General features: G+C 43.5%; 1 protein-coding gene across 4 annotated transcripts in view; it reads left to right on the top strand.

The window, feature by feature from the left end:
* The window catches only part of LOC146863669 (long-chain-fatty-acid--CoA ligase ACSBG2-like), a 632,294-nt gene that overhangs the window by 596,777 nt on the left and 19,219 nt on the right, over positions 1-16,298 (top strand). The gene's annotated exons all lie outside the window — the stretch shown is intronic.

Below are 16,298 nucleotides of genomic sequence, written 5' to 3'. Positions count from 1 at the left end.
TAAATATACACAGGTTTGGTGCTATCCTAGCCACAGTCAAGCGCTCCCAGCAGACAGCCATGTCCTTCAGTAAGGTCCATCTCTGATCTCTTCAGGATTGGCCCTTACCTCTAGGAATCAGGCAACAAGAAGCTTAAACATCGCAATGGAGAAGTGCCTGGGTCACTTCTGCACACAGTTGAATTATAAATCACAACGATCAGTCTTAATAATGATCAAAGGATAAGAAAACAGCCACTAACCGCTTCCAAGTTGGAGACAAAGGCCATCATAAGACCAAAAAAAGTTATCCAGAGTAAATGTACAATTTGTAAATGTCCATGAATATGCTGTAGTAGTTATGTTTTCCACTTTATTTTCAGTCTTGTAGCACATCCAAAACGATAGTGTAACCAGCCTAATCTTACTATCAGAGGTAACTCATGCCCTCTGTAAAACAGATCATATACTTGGTTAGAACCTTGCTAGACAGGTAACCTACCTGCACACCCTAGTCTGTTGCTTATCTATTGCTTGTTCCTGCTCCTGGAGCGTGTGTACATCCCTCCTTTTTCTTTTACTATTCCCTCTTCCCCTTTTTTCGCCTCTTAGTTTTTCAAACTTGTTTCCTGTTTGTCTGATACTCGTATCCTTGCAACCAATTGGTTGATGGCCCTTCCCTGGCTCCTTCATCTCCATAACTAGAGATATTACTAGAAGATGAGGCCCTTTTTTCACTAAAGAGGGAGGATTTACATCCCTGTTTAACTAAGTGGTCAAAGTGCTTGGCAAATGTAAACCCTCTGCCTCTTACATAATCCAGCTCATCCCTCCTGAATTTCCTTGCCTTCCGCTGTTTAATGTCTTCCTCATACTTCTTTAGTACCTCCTCCAAGATTGTAGACTTTGTCGTGGTTGCATGAGGCAAATTAAGATCTGAAATCTCTTCTAACACATCTACTTCTTGAGCTGTTTTGGTCACCTTCCTTTCTGAGTTTTTTATTAGTAAATTCATCAAGCTCACAGGTTTACTGATAAGTCCCTTCTCCCAGAGTAACAACAAATCTTCCTCGAGGTCATCATAAGTGGCAAATATTTCAGAGCGAAGACCCTGTGGGATCCTATTAAGTGTCTGTTATTGCTTTAGTGTCGCTCCATCCCCCCGCTTTGGAATCTCACACTTCTTAAGTCTTTCAAATTCTATAAATTGTGCTTTTAGACCTTCATTTTGCTTGGAAATAAATCCTCCACTATCCTGTCCCGATACCTTCTTGGACTCATTTTTATATCACAAATATCTGATGGTAAAAAACGATCTGCTGCAGACCTTAGTAAACATTGTAAGGTTTATTCGGGTCTACGGCAGATCGTGTTTTACCTTTAGGATTGACCACTTAGTTAAACAGGACACGGTGCGAGGAGGAAGTCAATCATCCTCCTCTAGTGAAAAAAGCACCTCATCTTCCAGTCATATCTCTAGTAGAGGGGATGAAGGAGCCGGGGACGAGCCGTCAAATCAACCCATTCGAAACTATTTTTTAAGGAAGATTCAAAGGATCAGGATGGGAAGTAAGGATACTTGTATCGTGCAAAGGGGAAACAACTTAGACAAGCATTTGCAATGCAATATGTCTCGCATTCACAAGAGTTTGAGCTATTGGTATTGTAAATGACAATGTCTTTTATCTGTTTAGGAAACCTGCAAGCAGTGCGTAAACACTCACTTTGTCCTTATAGTCCTTGCTTACGAGAATCAAGGCTGGCAATAAAAGAGGCGCGGTTACTGCCAGCCTTGCTTCTCGTAAGCAACACTACAAGTACAAGTACAAGTACAAAGTGCGTGTTTACACACCGCTTGCAGGTTTTCAAAACAGTAAATAAAAGACAGTCTGTGTTTACAATTCACCTTTGGCTCCATCTTGCATTCCGCAGGAGTATATGCTTTTCCCAGATTATGGTTCTGTAATTTTTCTTCATGGAACATAGGACGGACTCTTGTGTAGTGCATACTGTGAGCTGAGTCACCTCTAGATGTGAGGCTAAGTTCAGGTTGTGTGTGTGTTGGGTGTGTGTTCATGACTGGGCACAATTGACAGTTCAGGGGTTGAGGCTGAAGTTTCTCAGAGTGTGCGTCATTGGGATTTAATGGTGTTCAGGTTACCCATTCCTTGGCCTCTCTGCTGTGGTCTCATATGTGCCAATTGAAGTTACCATTTCATGTGAAGGAAGTGTACATAGCTTTTGAAATTTTAACTGTACATAGCCAAAGAAAAAGCTGTGTTTAAGAGTGAGTTAGAGTGAATGTAGGGTGAAGGGGAGGTGACAAAAGGAAGTACATACAGAACAACAGCTTGAAAAATCAGTGATGTGGGCACAATGTTTAGCAGAGAGATTGCAGAGGAAAGTGGTGTGATGTGGAAACGTGAGTGACTGAGGCCCTCTGAAGACCACTTCCCCCTCCACAAACCTTGGTAGTAGAAAATTCACAGAAATGCCCCTAAATACTGATCACGTGGAGCACTGTGTAAATACTGATCACGTGGAGCACTGTGTAAATACTGATCACGTGGAGCACTGTGTAAATACTGATCACGTGGTGTACTGTGTAAACACTGATCACGTGGTGTACTGTGCAAATACTGGGCACGTGGTGCACTGTGTAAATACTGATCACGTGGAGCACTGTGTAAATACTGATCACGTGGAGCACTGTGTAAATAGTGATCATGTGGTGTACTGTGTAAATACTGATCACGTTGAGTACTGTGTAAATACTGATCACGTGGAGTACTGTGTAAATACTGATCATGTGGTGTACTGTGTAAATACTGATCCCGTGGTGTACTGTGTAAATACTGATCATGTGGTGCACTGTGTAAATACTGATCCCGTGGAGCACTGTGTAAATACTGATCACGTGGAGTACTGTGTAAATACTGATCACGTGGTGTACTGTGTAAATACTGATCACGTGGTGTACTGTGCAAATACTGGGCACGTGGTGCACTGTGTAAATACTGCTCACGTGGAGCACTGTGTAAATACTGATCACGTGGAGTACTGTGTAAATACTGATCATGTGGTGTACTGTGTAAATACTGATCACGTTGAGTACTGTGTAAATACTGATCACGTGGAGTACTGTGTAAATACTGATCATGTGGTGTACTGTGTAAATACTGATCACGTGGAGTACTGTGTAAATACTGATCACGTGGAGTACTGTGTAAATACTGATCACGTGGTGTACTGTGTAAATACTGATCCCGTGGTGTACTGTGTAAATACTGATCATGTGGTGCACTGTGTAAATACTGATCCCGTGGAGCACTGTGTAAACACTGATCATGTGGTGCACTGTGTAAATACTGATCACGTGGTGTACAGTGTAAATAATGATCACGTGGTGTTCTGTGTAAATACTGATCACGTGGAGTACTGTGTAAATACTGATCACGTGGAGTACTGTGTAAATACTGATCACGTGGTGTACTGTGTAAATACTGATCACGTGGTGTACTGTGTAAATACTGATCACGTGGAGCACTGTGTAAATACTGATCACGTGGAGCACTGTGTAAATACTGATCACGAGGAGCACTGTGTAAATAGTGATCACGTGGTGTTCTGTGTAAATACTGATCACGTGGAGTACTGTGTAAATACTGATCACATGGTGTACTGTGTAAATACTGATCCCGTGGTGTACTGTGTGTAAATACTGATCATGTGGTGCACTGTGTAAATACTGATCCCGTGGAGCACTGTGTAAATACTGATCATGTGGTGCACTGTGTAAATACTGATCACGTGGTGTACTCTGTAAATACTGATCACATGGAGCACTGTGTAAATACTGATCACGTGGAATACTGTGTAAATACTGGTCACGTGGTGTACTGTGTAAATACTGATCACGTGGAGTACTGTGTAAATACTGATCAGGTGGAGTACTGTGTAAATACTGATCGCGTGGAGCACGGTGTAAATACTGATCACGTGGTGTACTGTGTAAAATACTGATCACGTGGTGTACTGTGTAAATACTGATCACGTGGAGTACTGTGTAAATACTGATCACGTGGAGTACTGTGTAAATGCTGATTACGTGTGATCACGTGGAGTACTGTGTAAATACTGATCACGTGGAGTACTGTGTAAATACTGATCACATGGATCACTGTGTAAATACTGATCACGTGGAGTACTGTGTAAATACTGATCATGTGGTGTACTGTGTAAATACTGATCACGTGGAGTACTGTGTAAATACTGATCACGTGGAGTACTGTGTAAATACTGATCACGTGGTGTACTGTGTAAATACTGATCGTGTGGAGCACGGTGTAAATACTGATCACGTGGTGTACTGTGTTAATACTGATCACGTGGTGTACTGTGTAAATACTGATCACGTGGAGTACTGGGTAAATACTGATCACGTGGAGCACTGTGTAAATACTGATCACGTGGTGTACTGTGTAAATACTGATCACGTGGTGTACTGTGTAAATACTGATCACGTGGAGCACTGTGTAAATACTGATCACGTGGAGCACTGTGTAAATACTGATCACGTGGAGCACTGTGTAAATAGTGATCACGTGGTGTTCTGTGTAAATAGTGATCACGTGGTGTTCTGTGTAAATACTGATCACGTGGAGTACTGTGTAAATACTGATCACATGGTGTATTGTGTAAATACTGATCCCGTGGTGTACTGTGTGTAAATACTGATCATGTGGTGCACTGTGTAAATACTGATCCCGTGGAGCACTGTGTAAATACTGATCATGTGGTGCACTGTGTAAATACTGATCACGTGGTGTACTCTGTAAATACTGATCACATGGAGCACTGTGTAAATACTGATCACGTGGAATACTGTGTAAATACTGATCACGTGGTGTACTCTGTAAATACTGATCACATGGAGCACTGTGTAAATACCGATCACGTGGAATACTGTGTAAATACTGATCACATGGTGTACTGTGTAAATACTGATCACGTGGAGTACTGTGTAAATGCTGATTACGTGTGATCACGTGGAGTACTGTGTAAATACTGATCACGTGGAGTACTGTGTAAATACTGATCACATGGATCACTGTGTAAATACTGATCACGTGGAGTACTGTGTAAATACTGATCATGTGGTGTACTGTGTAAATACTGATCACGTTGAGTACTGTGTAAATACTGATCACATGGAGCACTGTGTAAATACTGATCACGTGGAATACTGTGTAAATACTGATCACGTGGTGTACTGTGTAAATACTGATCACGTGGAGTACTGTGTAAATACTGATCAGGTGGAGTACTGTGTAAATACTGATCGCGTGGAGCACGGTGTAAATACTGATCACGTGGTGTACTGTGTAAAATACTGATCACGTGGTGTACTGTGTAAATACTGATCACGTGGAGTACTGTGTAAATACTGATCACGTGGAGTACTGTGTAAATGCTGATTACGTGTGATCACGTGGAGTACTGTGTGAATACTGATCACGTGGAGTACTGTGTAAATACTGATCACATGGATCACTGTGTAAATACTGATCACGTGGAGTACTGTGTAAATACTGATCATGTGGTGTACTGTGTAAATACTGATCACGTTGAGTACTGTGTAAATACTGATCACGTGGAGTACTGTGTAAATACTGATCACGTAGTGTACTGTGTAAATACTGATCACGTGGTGTACTGTGTAAATACTGATCGTGTGGAGCACGGTGTAAATACTGATCACGTGGTGTACTGTGTTAATACTGATCACGTGGTGTACTGTGTAAATACTGATCACGTGGAGTACTGTGTAAATACTGATCACGTGGAGTACTGTGTAAATACTGATCACGTGGAGCACTTTGTAAATATTGATCACGTGGTGTACTGTGTAAATACTGATCATGTGGAGTACTGTGTAAATACTGATCACGTGGTGTACTGTGTAAATACTGATCCCGTGGAGCACTGTGTAAATATTGATCACATGGAGTACTGTGTAAATACTGAGCACATGGTGTACTGTGTAAATACTGATCACGTGGTGTAGTGTGTAAATACTGATCCCGTGGAGCACTGTGTAAATACTGAGCATGTGGAGCACTGTGTAAATACTGAGCATGTGGAGCACTGTGTAAATACTGAGCATGTGGTGTACTGTGTAAATACTGATCACGTGGAGTACTGTGTAAATACTGATCATGTGGTGTACTGTGTAAATACTGATCATGTGGTGCACTGTGTAAATACTGAGCCTGTGGAGCACTGTGTAAATACTGATCATGTGGTGCACTGTAAATACTGATCATGTGGTGTACTGTGTAAATACTGATCACGTGGTGTACTGTGTAAATACTGATTACATGGAGCACTGTGTAAATACTGATCACGTGGTGTACTGTGTAAATACTGATCACGTGGTGTACTGTGTAAATACTGATCAAGTGGTGCACTGTGTAAATACTGATCACATGTGATCTCGTGGAGTACTGTGTAAATACTGATCACATGGAGCACTGTGTAAATACTGATCATGTGGAGTACTGTGTAAATACTGATCACGTGGAGCACTGTGTAAATACTGATCACGTGGTGTACTGTGTAAATACTGATCACGTGGTGTACTGTGTAAATACTGATCAAGTGGTGTACTGTGTAAATACTGATCAAGTGGTGTACTGTGTAAATACTGATCACGTGGAGTACTGTGTAAATACTGATCACGTGGAGTACTGTGTAAATACTGATCACGTGGAGTACTGTGTTGTGTAAATACTGATCACGTGAAGCACTGTGTAAATATTGATCACGTGGTGTACTGTGTAAATATTGATCACGTGGTGTACTGTGTAAATACTGATCCCGTGGAGCACTGTGTAAATACTGATCACATGGAGCACTGTGTAAATACTGAGCACGTGGTGTACTGTGTAAATACTGATCACGTGGTATACTGTGTAAATACTGATCACGTGGAGCACTGTGTAAATACTGATCCCGTGGTATACTGTGTAAATACTGATCACATGGAGCACTGTGTAAATACTGATTACGTGTGATCACGTGGAGTACTGTGTAAATACTGATCACGTGGAGTACTGTGTAAATACTGATCACGTGGAGTACTGTGTAAATACTGATCACGTGGTGTACTGTGTAAATACTGATCACGTGGAGTACTGTGTAAATACTGATCACGTGGAGTACTGTGTAAATACTGAGCACGTGGTGTACTGTGTAAATACTGATCACGTGGTATACTGTGTAAATACTGATCACGTGGAGCACTGTGTAAATACTGATCCCGTGGTATACTGTGTAAATACTGATCACATGGAGCACTGTGTAAATACTGATTACGTGTGATCACGTGGAGTACTGTGTAAATACTGATCACGTGGAGTACTGTGTAAATACTGATCACGTGGAGTACTGTGTAAATACTGATCACGTGGTGTACTGTGTAAATACTGATCACGTGGAGTACTGTGTAAATACTGATCACGTGGAGTACTGTGTAAATACTGATCACGTGGAGTACTGTGTTGTGTAAATACTGATCACGTGAAGCACTGTGTAAATATTGATCACGTGGTGTACTGTGTAAATATTGATCACGTGGGGTACTGTGTAAATACTGATCCCGTGGAGCACTGTGTAAATACTGATCACATGGAGCACTGTGTAAATACTGAGCACGTGGTGTACTGTGTAAATACTGATCACGTGGTGTAGTGTGTAAATACTGATCCCGTGGAGCACTGTGTAAATACTGAGCACGTGGAGCACTGTGTAAATACTGAGCACGTGGTGTACTGTGTAAATACTGATCACGTGGAGTACTGTGTAAATACTGATCATGTGGTGTACTGTGTAAATACTGATCCCGTGGAGCACTGTGTAAATACTGATCATGTGGTGCACTGTGTAAATACTGATCCTGTGGAGCACTGTGTAAATACTGATCATGTGGTGCACTGTGTAAATACTGATCATGTGGTGTACTGTGTAAATACTGATCACGTGGTGTACTGTGTAAATACTGATCACGTGGAGTACTGTGTAAATACTGATCACGTTGTGTACTGTGTAAATACTGATCACATGTGATCACGTGGAGCCCTGTGTAAATACTGTTCACATGGAGCACTGTGTAAATACTGATCACGTGGAGTACTGTGTAAATACTGATCACGTGGAGCACTGTGTAAATACTGATCACGTGGAGCACTGTGTAAATACTGATCACGTGGTGTACTGTGTAAATACTGATCACGTGGTGTACTGTGTAAATACTGATCAAGTGGTGTACTGTGTAAATACTGATCACGTGGAGCACTGTTTAAATACTGATCCCGTGGTATACTGTGTAAATATTGATCACGTGGAGCACTGTGTAAATACTGATCCCGTGGTATACTGTGTAAATACTGATCACGTGGAGCACTGTGTAAATACTGATCACGTGGTGTACTGTGTAAATACTGATCACGTGGAGCTCTGTGTAAATACTGATTCCGTGGTATACTGTGAAAATACTGATCACGTGGAGCACTGTGTAAATACTGATCCCGTGGAGCACTGTGTAAATGCTACATGTGGAGCACTGTGTAAATACTGATCACGTGGAGCACTGTGTAAACACTGATAACGTGGAGCACTGTGTAAATACTGATCACGTGGAATACTGTGTTAATACTGATCACGTGGAGTACTGTGTAAATACTGATCACGTGGTGTATTGTGTAATTACTGATCACGTGGAGTACTGTGTAAACACTGATCACGTGGAGTACTGTGTAAATACTGATCCCGTGGAGCACTGTGTAAATACTGGTCACATGGAGTACTGTGTAAATACTGAGCACGTGGTGTACTGTGTAAATACTGATTACGTGGTGTACTGTGTAAATACTGATCAAGTGGTGTACTGTGTAAATACTGATCACGTGGAGCACTGTTTAAATACTGATCACGTGGTATACTGTGTAAATACTGATCACGTGGAGCACTGTGTAAATACTGATCCCGTGGTATACTGTGTAAATACTGATCACGTGGAGCACTGTGTAAATACTGATCATGTGGTGTACTGTGTAAATACTGATCACGTGGAGCACTGTGTAAATACTGTTTCCGTGGTATACTGTGTAAATACTGATCACGTGGAGCACTGTGTAAATACTGATCCCGTGGAGCACTGTGTAAATGCTACACGTGGAGCACTGTGTAAATACTGATCATGTGGAGTACTGTGTAAATACTGATCACGTGGAGTACTGTGTAAATACTGATCACGTGGAGTACTGTGTAAATACTGATCACGTGGAGTACTGTGTAAATACTGATCACGTGGTGTACTGTGTAAATACTGATCATGTGGTGTACTGTGTAAATACTGATCACGTGGTGTATTGTGTAATTACTGATCACGTGGAGTACTGTGTAAATACTGATCATGTGTGATCACGTGGAGTACTGTGTAAATACTTATAATGTGGAGTACTGTGTAAATACTGATCATGTGGAGTACTGTGTAAATACTGATCACGTGGTGTACTGTGTAAATACTGATCACATGGTGTACTGTGTAAATACTCATCCCACGGAGCACTGTGTAAATACTGATCACGTGGTGCACTGTGTAAATGCTGATCACGTGGTGCACTGTGTAAAAACTGATCACGTGGTGTACTGTGTAAATACTGATCCCGTGAAGCACTGTGTAAATACTGATCACGTGGTGCACTGTTTAAATAATTGTGATAATACTGATCACGTGGTGTACTGTGTAAATACTGATCACGTGGAGCATTGTATAAATACTGATCACATGGTGTACTGTGTAAATACTGATCACGTGGAGTACTGTGTAAATACTGATCACGTGGAGTACTGTGTAAATACTGATCCCATGGAGCACTGTGTAAATACTGATCTTGTGGTGCACTGTGTAAATACTGATCACGTAGTGTAGTCTGTAAATACTGATCACGTAGTGTAGTCTGTAAATACTGATCACGTGGTGTACTGTGTAAATACTGATCACGTGGAGCACTGTGTAAATACTGATCACGTGGTGTACTGTGTAAATACTGATCACGTGGAGCACTGTGTAAATGCTGATCACGTGGTGTACTGTGTAAATGCTGATCACGTGGTGTACTGTGTAAATACTGATCACGTGGTGCACTGTGTAAATACTGATAACGTGTGATCACGTAGAGTACTGTGTAAATACTGATGACATGGAGCACTGTGTAAATACTGATCACGTGGAGTACTGTGTAAATACTGATCACATGGATCACTGTGTAAATACTGATCACGTGGAGTACTGTGTAAATAATGATCACATGGAGCACTGTGTAAATACTGATCCCGTGGAGCACTGTGTAAATACTGATCACGTGGAGTACTGTGTAAATACTGATCACGTGGAGTACTGTGTATATACTGATCACGTGGTATACTGTGTAAATACTGATCACATGGAGCACTGTGTAAATACTGATCACGTGGAGTACTGTGTAAATACTGATCACATGGAGCACTGTGTAAATACTGATCACGTGGTGTACTGTGTAAAAACTGATCACGTGGAACACTGTGTAAAGAACAGGTTTTTATATCATGGTCTAATCCACTGCCTTAATTCTATAGACCACACCCCAATTAGAGAACTGCCCCCACCCCTACCCCTTTTCTCTCACTCCTTCAATGCCCTGTAGGCCTGGTCCATGATACAGATACTTTTGAAACACTTAAATAAAAGGAAGGGCCTCAGTTATTAATTGGAGGTGAGCTTACCTCCATAACCTGCTAGAGGTGACATGAAAGAGGGGTTTGAAGTAGGCCTTATTCTTCAATAGCAGCTCCAACAACAAAGACTGCTCGTGTTTTCTGAATACCGCACTTCAGGGCAAGTTTAATATTTAAACTCGCGTTGCTGCAAAATCCTTCCATTAGAACATGACAAACACATACTCCTGATTGCCCGGATGAATAGATTCATGAGACTGTATATCAGCAATGTGCCATCCTACGCAAAATAAACTCCTAATCTTCCACACGAGCTTGTCTCTCGCGTTTGAGAAAAGAAGTAGCAAATGTCTTAGTATCACGGAATTGTAGGTTCTCGACAATGGTTGGCCAAGGGCCATATTGTACATGGAGCCCCTCTAAATGGAAACAGAAACATAGTGGAACACCAGGCTGAATTGCAGAGACGTGGTAGGCTGACAAATTATTCAAATTTGAGCTGAATTTCCCTTCAAATAACAGTCTATTTGTGCGTCATTAGAATCAGGGCAGAATTAAGACCAATACATGAAGATTGTGCCGCAGATGACAGGTGTCTAACCAAACAATCAAATCCAATGACCTTACATCCTTTCTTGCACACACCGGGAAATCCTGGTCCTTCACTGGACCTCTGGTCTTGAGAGCTCACTTTCTATTGGGGGCTGTCCCTCTCTGATGACCAAGGAGTAGTCACACAATATGGCAAAGCCGGATCAGCGATGGGAAGGGCTTTGCTGTCTATAAACATCCATGTCGAAAGCTGCCTTACTTATCGAATCCTACGGCAGAGATGATTCTCAAACGCAGCTCATTGGGCACGAGTTACACACACTGAAGGTAACTATTCATCACTCACCTCTGTGTGGCTTGAATCCATGTAAGCTGACGCTGCAGACAGCTCTTCAAAAAGCAGCCAATGGAATGAGTGTTCTCAAAACGAAAAAATAAAGGAACAAGCAGAGCGTGCATACAACAGGACTACAAAGCAAGCGTGGCGCCCATGTGTGCTAGCGGGAGGTGTATGGTACTGCTTATGGTCTTCTGTCATCGCACGATCATAGGACCAATATCGGCAACACACCCAACCTGCAAACACAGCAATACCATAATAAAGAACACACAATACACATTGGTTGTTGGAGAAAACATTGCTGCAGGTTTATTTTGCATAAGAAAAATGCCAACATAGTGTGTCAACTTACGGGTGATCCAAGGGCAGGCAGCCCCTATACTGCCTGCCCACCTGATGAGCCAAATTGCACCATGGCATAACCAATCGGTGCTAACCATTTTGGGGGATTACCCCTCACATCCTGTAGACCACCAGTCCACCCATTTACTCATGCCCCATGAGGGGGCAGAGGGTATCCAGGTGAAGGACTTCCTGGGGCTATTTTGCATTTGCACCCTTCTTGTGCTCCTGAAGAGGGTACCCCTATGTACCATTCGCCTCTGGATCGCCCTGTAACTCCGCCACAGCTCTGGGTGTGGCACCCGTCATACCAAGGGCCCCCCACCAAGGCAGGCATTCCTACTTACACCCTGCTGATTTCTACAGCATTACTCAGTTCCAACAAAACAGGTCCATGTCCAAACTAGACAAATGGACCCCCATCCACATCATAACATCATGTGGTCATGGCATGCAAGAGCCGAGTCTGATAAAGCCTCTGTTCTGTGAATTTTGCGCATGGCGCTGTTTACCCTCCTGCGAGAAAGTTCAACGGTCTCTCCAGACCCGGTCAATTCCCATTTACCTCCAACAGGGTTACCAGTCCTTTTGGCTGGACAATTCACATCTACCTCTCCAGGTGTTTCCCGGCCCTGTCGAGGAAACCTTGCACTAAAGAGACCATGCCTAATTCACTGAGCCCTTTAGATTTTATATGATTTTGAATTAGAGTTGAACCAAGCCCTCCTGCTTGGTGGGTTTGCGAATGGCATATTTACCCTTACATAGGCAAGTTCGGTAGCCTCCCCTTAACTGGGAACTACTGTTCTCTGTTTTAACCACAGCTTTTCTGATCTCTACCTTAACCACTTTTCAGGAGGAAATCCCTATGGTGCCCCTTGTGCCAATAAGGGCCTCATTGTTAGGTGTTGTGAGTCATGTGTTTACCCGTTACCGCCCCTTCCCTGGTAGAAGATTTGTGGTAAACATAATGGAGTTAGCCTCCAAGGCCCTCAGTATAATTGTTAAGTTATTAATTGTGGCCAACACAATCCCCTCTCTCTACCTGCTGACCTCCGTAGTTTGAGAGTACAGCATCAGTCAGAGAAATTACCATAGAAATAAAACTACTGCTCGCCTCTTGACCAGGCTTCTGGGTGGTATACTCCATTCGGCACTGTGTACCCTTACGTGAAATTCCATGTGGGGGTTACCTAAGCCCTTGGTTACCCCCTTGCTTGGCAAGTCCACATTTGGGGGTTCAAACTGATGAGCATGTGCAGCACCAAGAGAAATATGGGCCCCCTAGAGAGGGTCATCGGCGGAGACAGGGGGAGTCTAGTGACCGATGCTGTGTCGCCATGCTGGTGTCCCCACCCGAGTAGTAGACCACAACCCTGCACACAATTTTATAGGTTTATGGAAGGTTGCACCTAGTTTGTTCAGAAATCACACTGCGCCCATGTTAGCACATGGTGCTACGGAAGGTTGTACTTAGTTTGCCCAGAAGTCGTACTGCACGCATATTAAGAAATGGTGCTCCAATGCACCTCAGCCCTGAAGACTAAGCCCTTCTTTTACCCCCGTACTTGCTTATTCCCAAACTTTGGGGGTTCACACTGATAATCGTATAATGCACCAGCAGTGGAAGTTTACCAGCACCTTCCAAATTTTAATTTTCCTGAATAATGGACATGCCAAGTATTCTTAAAACATTGCAGCCGTTCTATGCTTTTACCCCTCGTTTCCCCATCCTTCGGACAGCAGCACCCTTGTCAGCTGACACTTCCACACACAGCCTGGCTCCTAAGGCGAACAGGGCAGGGGATTTTTTGCCTAACTGGAGCAGCCTGTAAACCACCCTTGGTTCCAGGGTGCACATACTTTGCTGAGTTTGACTAGACATAAGCAACGCCCTTTTTGATCGCTGAACCCAAGGCGAACATATTAATGGTTTCAAATCTGGTTGAGGGAATGTATGTATTGTGCCCACTATTGCCGTCACCGCACCCTTTCTTGGAGTGACAACTTACGCAGCCCACCAGGCTTGCTTAACTACAGTCCGATCACAGATTGATTGCCCTCAACCAATTCAAAGCTTGGGTCGGGTCACTTTTTGTCACCTTTTAATTCATGTTGGAACATATTTTACCCCGCATAGCCAGAGAGTCTTGCATATTATCAATCCAATGATAATGTCGGAATCAAGATTCCCAGTTTAATGTTTTGCTGCAGCCCACCTTATGTGGGTCCGCTGGGTCCCATCTGCCTCCCTGCAAGTAACCTTTTTACTTAATGCAGCTCCCTTACTGCGCTTGCCTGTCACTCAAAGACAACTGGCAACAACATGCCGCCTTGCAGCTTGGTGAAGAGCATGTTTGAGCCAAACATACCCCGGTCCATGTTTTCAGCATTTTATCCTTATGGAGGCTCCCGTTCATGTGAAGTGTTTGTGTCCATGGCATAGCCAATAGCCTGTTCAACCTTGGAGACTATCCCACTATGATGTGTACTGGTTCAACTATCCGATGAGCTTAGAAATATGTGACCTTAAGCAAGGGAGTCCTTGTGTACTTGCCCTGAATCCCTCCTTCCTTAGAGGGATTTTACCTGTTCAGTTTATCTGTGGTGTTTTCCCCCCAGGCTTCCAAGGCTGCTTACTACTAACCATGTGAGCAGCTGCTGAAATTAATTATGGGGATCTCCCAGTTGCCACTTGAACTTATACACCGCCGCCTTAATGTGCTACGTTGTAAGTGATGAAGTACCTAATTTATGTCACTTCACCTAGGAGAGCTACAATAAATCGCATTGGTGATGAGAACCGTCATAAGCCTTGGAGGTATGTTAACCTGCCCCAACATCTGCTTCTCCCTGCTCCTGAAGTGGGAGCCTGTTGCCTGGAGATACAACTCCTTTACCCCTGAAACTCTCAATGATATCAGATGGCTGAAGCTGCGACTCAATGCGTTACATTTGTTTGCCCAGACCAGTTGAAAGTAAATTTTATTCCTTTATTCTGAGTCTGGGTGAACTTTAGGTGGGTGGGGTAACTAATATCTACCTTTGCAGTACCAGCCTTATTGTTTTAACCAATTTATGGTACACATTCTGCTGAAACTGGTCCTTCAGATCGCTGACTCTATCCCATTGATGCATGAACCTGTGGCTTTTGTCTAAGAAACCTGTATGTATGTGCCAAACATGACACGTATTTGAGCGCACCGTCACCCTAAACGGTCTGTTGGCTCTGAATAACAGATGTCTGTTGATACTTGACTTAATGGTAGTCATATTATTGACCTCAGGGGGCTGAAAGGCTAGGTGAACCTGCTGGGAGCTGCACCTGTGGCCATGTGTAAAAGCAGTCCTCTACCGTAGTCATATTATTGACCTCAGGGGGCTGAAAGGCTAGGTGAACCTGCTGGGAGCTGCACCTGTGACCATGTGTAAAAGCAGTCCCCTACCGTAGTCATATTATCGACCTCAGAGGGCTGAAAGGCTAGGTGAACCTGCTGGGAGCTGCACCTGTGACCATGTGTAAAAGCAGTCCCCTACCGTAGTCATATTATCGACCTCAGAGGGCTGAAAGGCTAGGTGAACCTGCTGGGAGCTGCACCTGTGACCATGTGTAAAAGCAGTCCCCTACCGTAGTCATATTATCGACCTCAGAGGGCTGAAAGGCTAGGTGAACCTGCTGGGAGCTGCACCTGTGACCATGTGTAAAAGCAGTCTCCTACCGTAGTCATATTATCGACCTCAGAGGGCTGAAAGGCTAGGTGAACCTGCTGGGAGCTGCACCTGTGACCATGTGTAAAAGCAGTCCCCTACTGTAGTCATATTATTGACCTCAGGGGGCTGAAAGGCTAGGTGAACCTGCTGGGAGCTGCACCTGTGGCCATGTGTAAAAGCAGTCCCCTACCGTAGTCATATTATCGACCTCAGAGGGCTGAAAGGCTAGGTGAACCTGCTGGGAGCTGCACCTGTGGCCATGTGTAAAAGCAGTCCTCTACCGTAGTCATATTATCGACCTCAGAGGGCTGAAAGGCTAGGTGAACCTGCTGGGAGCTGCACCTGTGGCCATGTGTAAAAGCAGTCTCCTACCGTAGTCATATTATCGACCTCAGAGGGCTGAAAGGCTAGGTGAACCTGCTGGGAGCTGCACCTGTGGCCATGTGTAAAAGCAGTCCTCTACCGTAGTCATATTATCGACCTCAGAGGGCTGAAAGGCTAGGTGAACCTGCTGGGAGCTGCACATGTGACCATGTGTAAAAGCAGTCCCCTACCGTAGTCATATTATCGACCTCAGAGGGCTGAAAGGCTAGGT

Source organism: Triturus cristatus, chromosome 2_1, assembly GCF_964204655.1.
Source record: "Triturus cristatus chromosome 2_1, aTriCri1.1, whole genome shotgun sequence".
Taxonomy (NCBI): Eukaryota; Metazoa; Chordata; class Amphibia; order Caudata; family Salamandridae; genus Triturus; species Triturus cristatus.
Note: the sequence above shows the minus strand (reverse complement) of the source record. Positions and strands in the feature narration are given on the sequence as shown.